An 8,003-nucleotide genomic window follows, 5' to 3' on the forward strand; every position below is an offset into this window, starting at 1 on the left:
AGCGGGCCGGGGAGGGTGCGGTGGGTCGTCGGCGGCGGTGGAGCAGGGGAGCTAGGGTGCGGTGGGTCGTCGGCGGCGGTGGAGCGGGGGAGGGTGCGGGGGGTCGGCGGCGGCGCCCGGTGGAGCGGGGTAGAGGGTGCAGGGGGTGCTCGGCGGCGAGGGGGACTGGATCTGGCGAGGTGGCGATTGAGATGGAAGGGGGATCGAGATCAAGTGTCCATAAAATATACACTAATGGCGCACGGGTAGCAGTGCACCAGGTGCGCCATTAGTAGTTTTGCAAAAAAGTAAAAAAAAAATTAGTGACGCACTATGTTGCTGGTGCGCCATTAGTATGTCTGGCAAAATAAAAAATATGTTACTAATGGCGCACCGTTTGTCTGGTGCGCCATTAGTGTCTTTCACACTAATGGCGCACCAGCACATGGTGCGCCATTGCTATATAGCAATGGCGCACCACATGTCTGGTTCGCCATTAGTGGCCATTCCATCTATAGCCCTTTTCCTAGTAGTGTGCCGCTCCCGCACTCGTCTTCCCATGGCGACGCCACCAGGGATCCTCGAGGAGCGCCCGCTCGGGTCGGCTGCGGAGGATGGAGCTCGGCGGGCTCCACATCCAGTCGTCGTCATGATCCACATCCACCACCAGCGGAGGATGAGGTTCCACCTCATTCGCCCTGTTTTCTGCCGCGCCGCCGCTTTATTCAAGCGTTGTCGCCCCGCCCCACCTTAGTTGAAGCTCTATCGGCCCGCCCCACCGCATTTGAAGCTCGGCCGCCGGCGCATTTCAAGTTCCGTCGCCGCCCAGCCCCGCTCCTCATCTCGATTTGATGCTCGGCCGCCCGATTCGAGCTCCCCTGCTAGCACCTGTCTCCATGCTCGGCCTCAGCCGCGCCGCCTCCATGCCGCCGAAGAACTAGTTTTACATCTTCAAATACATCATCTGTTGGAGCACTAGTTTTACATCACCAAATATACATCATTTGTTGAAGTCGAGACTTTTTTTTGAAGACTAGTAATAATGTACGTGCAATGCACGTTTCTATTAGGTATGATATTAGTTGCACGTTATATTAAGATATATCTGTTGCACGTTGGTATTTGGTAAGATATCAATTACTTTTTCACAGGAATGGTAGGATATTAATTACATGGCAGATTTCAAGGGATATCGTTGAGTCAAAACGTGTTTATAACCAATGGCAGTGGCGGGTAATTAGAGCGTTAAACGTGTTTGGTGCTCAACATTGGAGCGATTTGAACCGCTAAATAACATCATTTGACGGTCGAGATGGTTTGTAAGATTTTTTTTCAAAACTATCACGTTTTTTGTAGCAATTTCGGAAACTATAGCACAAAATGAAAAAAATGCAAAACTATGACCCTGTCGGCCTCGTGTGGGCCGAAAAGGTAGTTTTCGGCCAGGCTAAGGCCGAAGAGGGCTTTTCGGCCGCGCTTTGGCCGAAGACATGCGTACATGGGCCGAAAAGTAGGTGTCAGTGAGGGCCCGGCCGAAAATAGTAGCTTCGGCCTCCCCGCGGCTGAAATGGCCCGTTTTCGGCCACCCCGCGACCGAAGTGGGCCTTTTCGGCCAGGCGTCGACCGAAGTGGTTTTCGGCCACCAGTCGACCGAAAAGGTGCGGATAAGCCCGCGCCGTCTCCTTCCTCTAGCTCGCCTCTGTTCTTCCTTTCTGTCTCTCTTGTTCTTCTCTGTACCTCGCCACCCCGCGCCGATCTCCTCCATTTGCCACCCATTTGCATATCCAACCCACAGAATCGGTAGATCGTAGCAATCCCCGCCGGCCTACGGTGTTATTTTTTGCTATGGGATAGTTTTTGATGCGTTTGGGGAGGAGCCATGGTGGAGAGGAGGACGGGCAGTAGGTGGTGGTGAGTAGTAGCAGCAGCTGTGGAGGAGGAGGTGGTGAGGAGGAGTAGCTTGGGGGCTGACCGGAGTTGAACCTCCGGTCGTCGAGGGGGCGGTGCTGTCGTTGTCCCGTGGTGCAAGTACTTCGCGAGGTGGTCGGTGCCGCTGAGTCAAAGAGAGAAGCAAGAAGCTAGGGACACACGCTTCGAAGGTATAACCACGTCGTCACAAATTTTATCTAAATTGTATAGTTTAGTTAGTGTATATAAGTCATATTGCAAATTTAGTGTTAATATATTTGTGGAGGCATTTTAGCGCATAGTTCGTGTAGCGGGTAATATTAGTGTTTGTTGTGATTAATGAGAAGATGACAATGTCTGACAGGTGAAAATGTCTGAATCAGTAAATCTGAATGTTTACTACAGCGCTGGTAATGTTCGATATAATGAGTTGGGGGTCGATCTTAGCGAGTTTAATGCAGCGCTTTCAGAGGGGAGAAACTATCCCACCGCGAGAGGAGGTCTCATGGTTGAGGCGTCTTGATGACAAGCTACGCGGGATTTACGCAGCTGTTGCGTGTAGACGGTCTTCGGATGTTGCACTTCCTCCTCCAGCACATCGTCCGCCACGTCTCTCTGTACAACATTCAGAACCACGCTCTGTGCACCATTCAGAACCACGACCCTCTGTGCACCGTGCAGAACCTCATCCTTCACAGCCAGGGAGCTCTTCCTGGCATCAGCCACCTCCTTCACAGCCAGGGAGCTCTTCCTGGCATCAGCCACCTCCTTCACAGCTAGGGAGCACTTACTGGCATCAGCAGATGGAACTAGGTAACACTACTCACTACATTCTTTTCAACAGTGTAGTAATCGTTCCTGCATTCTCACCAGTCACTGATGCTTACTGGTGGTGCTTCGTTCATGAATTTGTATCAATTTTACATGTTTTACTTCACCGCAGGCGGCAACCAGTCGCAACCGTTCATGCATTCAGAGCAGTCACCGATTCTTAGTGGTGGTGCTTCGTACTTTGAGGGCGACGGCGAGGATGATGACCAAGCTACAAACATTTATGGCTTCTCGCAGACAGTGTTTCACACTCCATCACCACCATCAACGCAGGAGACACAGACCGTGACAAACGAGGTTAACTATGGTCGTGGTTATCGCGAGCCTCGTCCACCGCCTCAACGCTTATCGCCTTCCGGTCCTCGCCCGAGGAAGACCCAAACTCGTCGTCGTCCCCCGCAGTGATATGCTTATCTATCCATGTATGACTCATTATCTGTGTTAGTTTCAGACTATTCGCAGCTGTGAGTCAGTATTTATGTATGAGACATGCTTCATGTATGTGTTACTATCGCACTTGCTTCTATCTGATCAGGAGACATATATTGTTTTATATATGCGAGAGACATATCACTATTAATTCGCATTCTTATTCCAATTACATTTCCAAAGAGACTACAACCGATAATTAAGATACAAGTACATCTGAATTAAACGGTGCGGCTGAACTTGTGCTATACATCTTACATACTACAAAATGAAATTCACATAGAACATAATGCCCTACAATAATACAGTACAAACTAATAATGCAAATACATCTGAATGAAACGGTACAACTGGAATACATCTTACATACTACATGAAGTCATCATCCCCATCCTCCGTTGATGCAGCCCTCTTGCCCTTCGACGGTGCGGTCCTCTTGCCCTCCGTCGATGCAGAACTCTTGCCCTTCGAGGATGCAGAACTCTTGCCTTTGGACGATGTAGAACTCTTGCCCTTCGACAATGCAGAACCCGGAAGCGGCGGCATGAAGATATCATTTTCGTCCTCGCTCTCCTCAGTCCATAAAAATGTATTCTTTGCTGCAGTCCTTCTGAAAGTTTCACTGTTCGGCTCCACTACCTTCTTCCACCTTTCATGCAACCTAAGAAGTTCTTTACGTTCCTCCTCATAGGTCCTTTCAGGCCACCCAGACCTACGTAATTCGTGAGCCAACTCATTCATTATGGTGTCACTACCGGTGAGTTCGTCCCATGGAACTATCCTATTGTCCATCCTGAAATCGCTAGATAGACTCAGAAGAGTCCTGCTCATCCCATGGTGAAAACTACGATCGAATGGATAATGGGACATCTCGACTACACTACACTGGAATGCTTATCCACCTCGCCTGAAGGGGGTTTTATAGATAGAGAGGAGAAAATGGCGGGAAAGAATGACTGCGGTATGGCGGGAAAGGGTTGGCGGGAACATATGACGGGAAGGGGTTGGCGGGAAGGGGTTGGCGGGAAATGGGTGACGAGAAAATACATTTCGGCCTAAGCCATGCAACTTCGGCCAACACTAGACCAAAAAGGACTTTTCGGCCTACACTTGACCAAAAAGTGTATTTCGGCCTATACTTGACCAAAAAGTTTATTTTGGCCAAGTGGTGGCCGAAAACAGCCATTTCGGCCAGGTCCCCACCTTTTCGGCCAAGGCAAGGCCGAAAAACCTACTTCGACCTATAGGTGGCCGAAAACACCCATTTCGGCCAACGCGTGGCCGACGGGGTGCTATTTTTGATTTTTATCCACATCATGCAATAGTTTCCAAATTTGCTATAAAATACGTCATAGTTTTGAAAAAAAATCTTGGATCTGCCCATTTGGGTCTTTTTATATTAATATAGATATAGATATATATATACTCCCTCTGTTCCGAAATAATTGTCGCTGGGGGTATCGTTCCGATCAGGTGAAACAGTGTGAAAGTACAATACTACCCCCGATCTGAAATCGATCGGGAGGCGTCTTCCTCCGTCGCTCCTCCCCTCCGCCAGGCTTCTCCGCCGTCGCTGCTCCCTTTTGCCGGGCACCTCCGTCGTCCACATCTCCGACGTCCTTCCCTGCCGTGGTCCGCAGCTCCCTCGCCGGTCGGCCGCCCTTCCCTGCTGTGGTCCACAGCTCCCTCATCGGCCGCCCTTCCCCGCCGCGGTCCGCAGCTCCCTCGCCGGCCACCTTTCCCGCCGGCTGCCTGCTCAGCCACAGCTTCGGATCCTTGCTGCTGGCCATAGATCCTTCGCCGGCCGCCTCCCCCCACTCCAATCAAGAGCTCGAGGTTAGCCGCTGCGCTGTCCACTTCTGCTGCTCCTCTCGTCTCTGCTCCTCTCCACTCCAATCAAGAGAATCTGCAATTGATCCAAAAAACAGGTCAATTGATGTCAATTTGATTAACTAAATCATCCAAAAACCAGAATGATAAGTCCATATGCTACAGTTGATCCCAAGACCGGAATGACAAGTCCAGGTGTTCCTCAATTGAGGAATTTGATTAACTAAATCATCCAAAAACCAGAATGATAAGGCCCATGCTACTGTTGATCCCAATTTTGATGCATATCAATTGCTGTTTGAGTTCTCCAAATGAACAGGAGTACTCCTCAATTTTGATATGAAATCACCATGATAGGTCCACATGCTACTGCTGTCAGCATGATAAATTGATATGCATTGAACTTGCATGATGTTTGATGAACTTTGTGCACTACTGTTGTCAGCATTTAGTACAATTGTTCAGAGATCATTATGAACTTTAATATCAGTAACAGTATTTTTCAGTAACAGTATTGTTCACAACAAGCAATATTGTGCAGAGATCATTTTCTTAAAGTATTGACATATTCCTTATTTCTTAAAGTTTACTCCAGCAGACAAAGAGAAGAGAAGAGAGAAAAGATTCATTTATTTATAAAAGTACTGATGCAAGCAGTAGAGTACACAAAACCTTCATTAGAGTATAAAAAAGTACTTAAATGAAATTTAATTACCTGAATTGGCAAGAGTACTCCTGCTGTAAAACTACTGTAAATCTACATGGTATGATCCCATGTTTTACACAAAATAAGGTCCAATTCCTCCTCTATACAAATCTTTAGCAAGAACTACCCTACCGGGAACTAAACTACCAGCGAAATCAATCACAGCAACTAAACCATGGAGATGGAGTAGAAGCTAATCCTACTCCAGATTGCTGCAAACCAAATGTTTCTAAAAACAAATTTTCAGAGTACTTGCATGTTCCTCCAACAGTAACAAATTTTCATTTAGTTTTAACTACTGAAAACAGTGGATCATTGTTCAGAGAAGAGCAAGCAGGGGTACATTTAATTTGTCAAGACTTACTCGGTGAATCAACCAAAGAGAAATCATTTTTGTTTCAAAAGTTTCATTTGCTTGTGTGGAGTACTCCATTTAAATGAAAGAGAAGAGAAGAGAAAGAGAAGAGAGGAGAAAAAAGAGAGCAAGAAGAGAGAAGAAGAGAAACTTTTAATTTTACTCCTACTCCTACTAATCCTATTAATCCTACTCCTAATCCTAATTTTAATTTTGCTCCTAGCTACTCCTAATTTTAAGTACTCTACAGTAACAGAAAAGGTACTGAATTTTCTTAATTTGATCATACCACCATCTCAATGAATCAATGTTAATTAAAGGAGTACATTTTCTTAATTTTTAGTAGTACAAATTCCAGCAACATCATCAGTCCAAAACATTAAGCTATTAACTGAAATTTGTGTGCATAACTGAATTTAACTGAAATTACATCTATCTCTGAAATTAATACCAACTGGTCCTTTGGTCTAAGTGGTGGTAATTCTTGAGTAAGTACATTCTCATAATTATTCTGCTGATGAAGAGCTATATTTACAATGGATGGCAGCTTGCCTGAATCCCTGTCAAAGGATCAAAGATGACCATCACTTGAAGCTGGCTACATCAGCTTCCTAACATCAGCTTGTACCATCACTTTGAAGATGATCAAAGAAAATACTCCAAAGAATTGACTGCATCAGCTTCTACCATCACTTGAAGCTGACTACAGTACATCAGCTTCGACTCCTAAATTCATATATCACCTTCTACTGTAAATTCACAACAAATCAGGAGAGGAGTGCCATCTTATCAGGAGTAGACAAGATCAGCTTGTACTGTAAATTCAGTTATCAGGAGTACAACAAAGAGTTGACTACTGTAAATTCAATCATCCTAACGCAGGGCATGGAGAGGACAAGATCAGCTTTATACCTGACACAAGGCATGGAGAGGACGATGGTGCCGCTTCTCTAGTGCTCCAGGCAGGCGGTGTCCTACATCTGCTTCGGTCAGACGCACGCCTCCTTCTTCCGGAGCCAGGCGCACCTCCTGCGCCACACCGTCAGGCGAAGCAGCGGCACCAGAGGCAAGCGAGCCAAGGCTAGAGCACACCCCGACATGCTGCGCCGCCTCGCGGGCAGCTCAGGTAGCGGCCACGGCCAAGACGAGCAGAAGAAGCCCGCTGCTTCGGTCTCCAATCCAGCACCGCCGTTCTCCTCATCCCGCTGCTCCGGTCTCCAATCCAGCACCGCCGTCCTCCTCCCGCTGCTCCAGCATGGATCAAGCACCGCCACCCACGGATCGACCACCGCGACCCACAGATCGAGCACCTCCGCCCACAGATCGAGCAGCGCGGCGGTAAAAATGTCACCTTTGACCAAGAGCTAGCAGGCGGGTTGCTAGGGTTAGGGGTACGAATCGGGGTGGTGAGGAGCAAGGCGGGGTGAGGAAGACACCGACGAGAGTGAGAGGACGGCGACTGGCCGGCGAGCGACTGGCCGGTGAGCGAGTGGTCGGCGGGGAGGGCGACTGGGCCGGGAGAGAGCGAGTGAGTGGGGAGCGAGCGAGAGAGCGAGAGTGCGTGCAAGTGGAAGGGCAATTTGGGAAAGGGCACTTATAGGCGCCGGCGCGCCGGCCGAAAGTTTCGGCCGGTCCAGCCCGGGCCGTTCGATCTGAGCCACGCAGCCGCTGGATCCGAGGAAAAAAAAATGAAATCGCCCCAGCTCTCTTCTTCCTCGGGGGGATCCGCATGTCCCGTTCGGGGGAGCGCGGCGCCGCGCCTCCTGTCCCCTCCGGTGGTCGCCGGTCCCCACCCTCGCCGGTCTTCCTCGTCGCCGTCGGACCCCGCCCTTGCCGCCCGTCGTCGTCGCCGGTCCCCGCCCTCGCCGCCCGTCGTTGTCGCCGGTCTTCCTCGTCGCCGCCGGACCCCGTCCTCGTCGCCGGTCCCAGCCCTCGCCGCATCTCCGGTGGCGCCGGCCGCAGCAC

At 49.3% G+C, this 8,003-nt stretch overlaps 1 long non-coding RNA gene across 1 annotated transcript; it reads right to left on the reverse strand.

The window, feature by feature from the left end:
* Positions 1–4,502: 4,502 nt before the first annotated feature.
* LOC120976955 (uncharacterized) lies at positions 4,503–7,612 on the reverse strand. Its single transcript, XR_005773645.1, has 2 exons — positions 6,951–7,612; positions 4,503–5,053 (listed from the first exon to the last, which is right to left on the reverse strand). It is a non-coding gene; the product is annotated as an uncharacterized lncRNA (long non-coding RNA).
* Positions 7,613–8,003: the final 391 nt, after the last annotated feature.

Source organism: Aegilops tauschii, chromosome 1 (assembly GCF_002575655.3).
Source record: "Aegilops tauschii subsp. strangulata cultivar AL8/78 chromosome 1, Aet v6.0, whole genome shotgun sequence".
NCBI lineage: Eukaryota > Viridiplantae > Streptophyta > Magnoliopsida > Poales > Poaceae > Aegilops > Aegilops tauschii.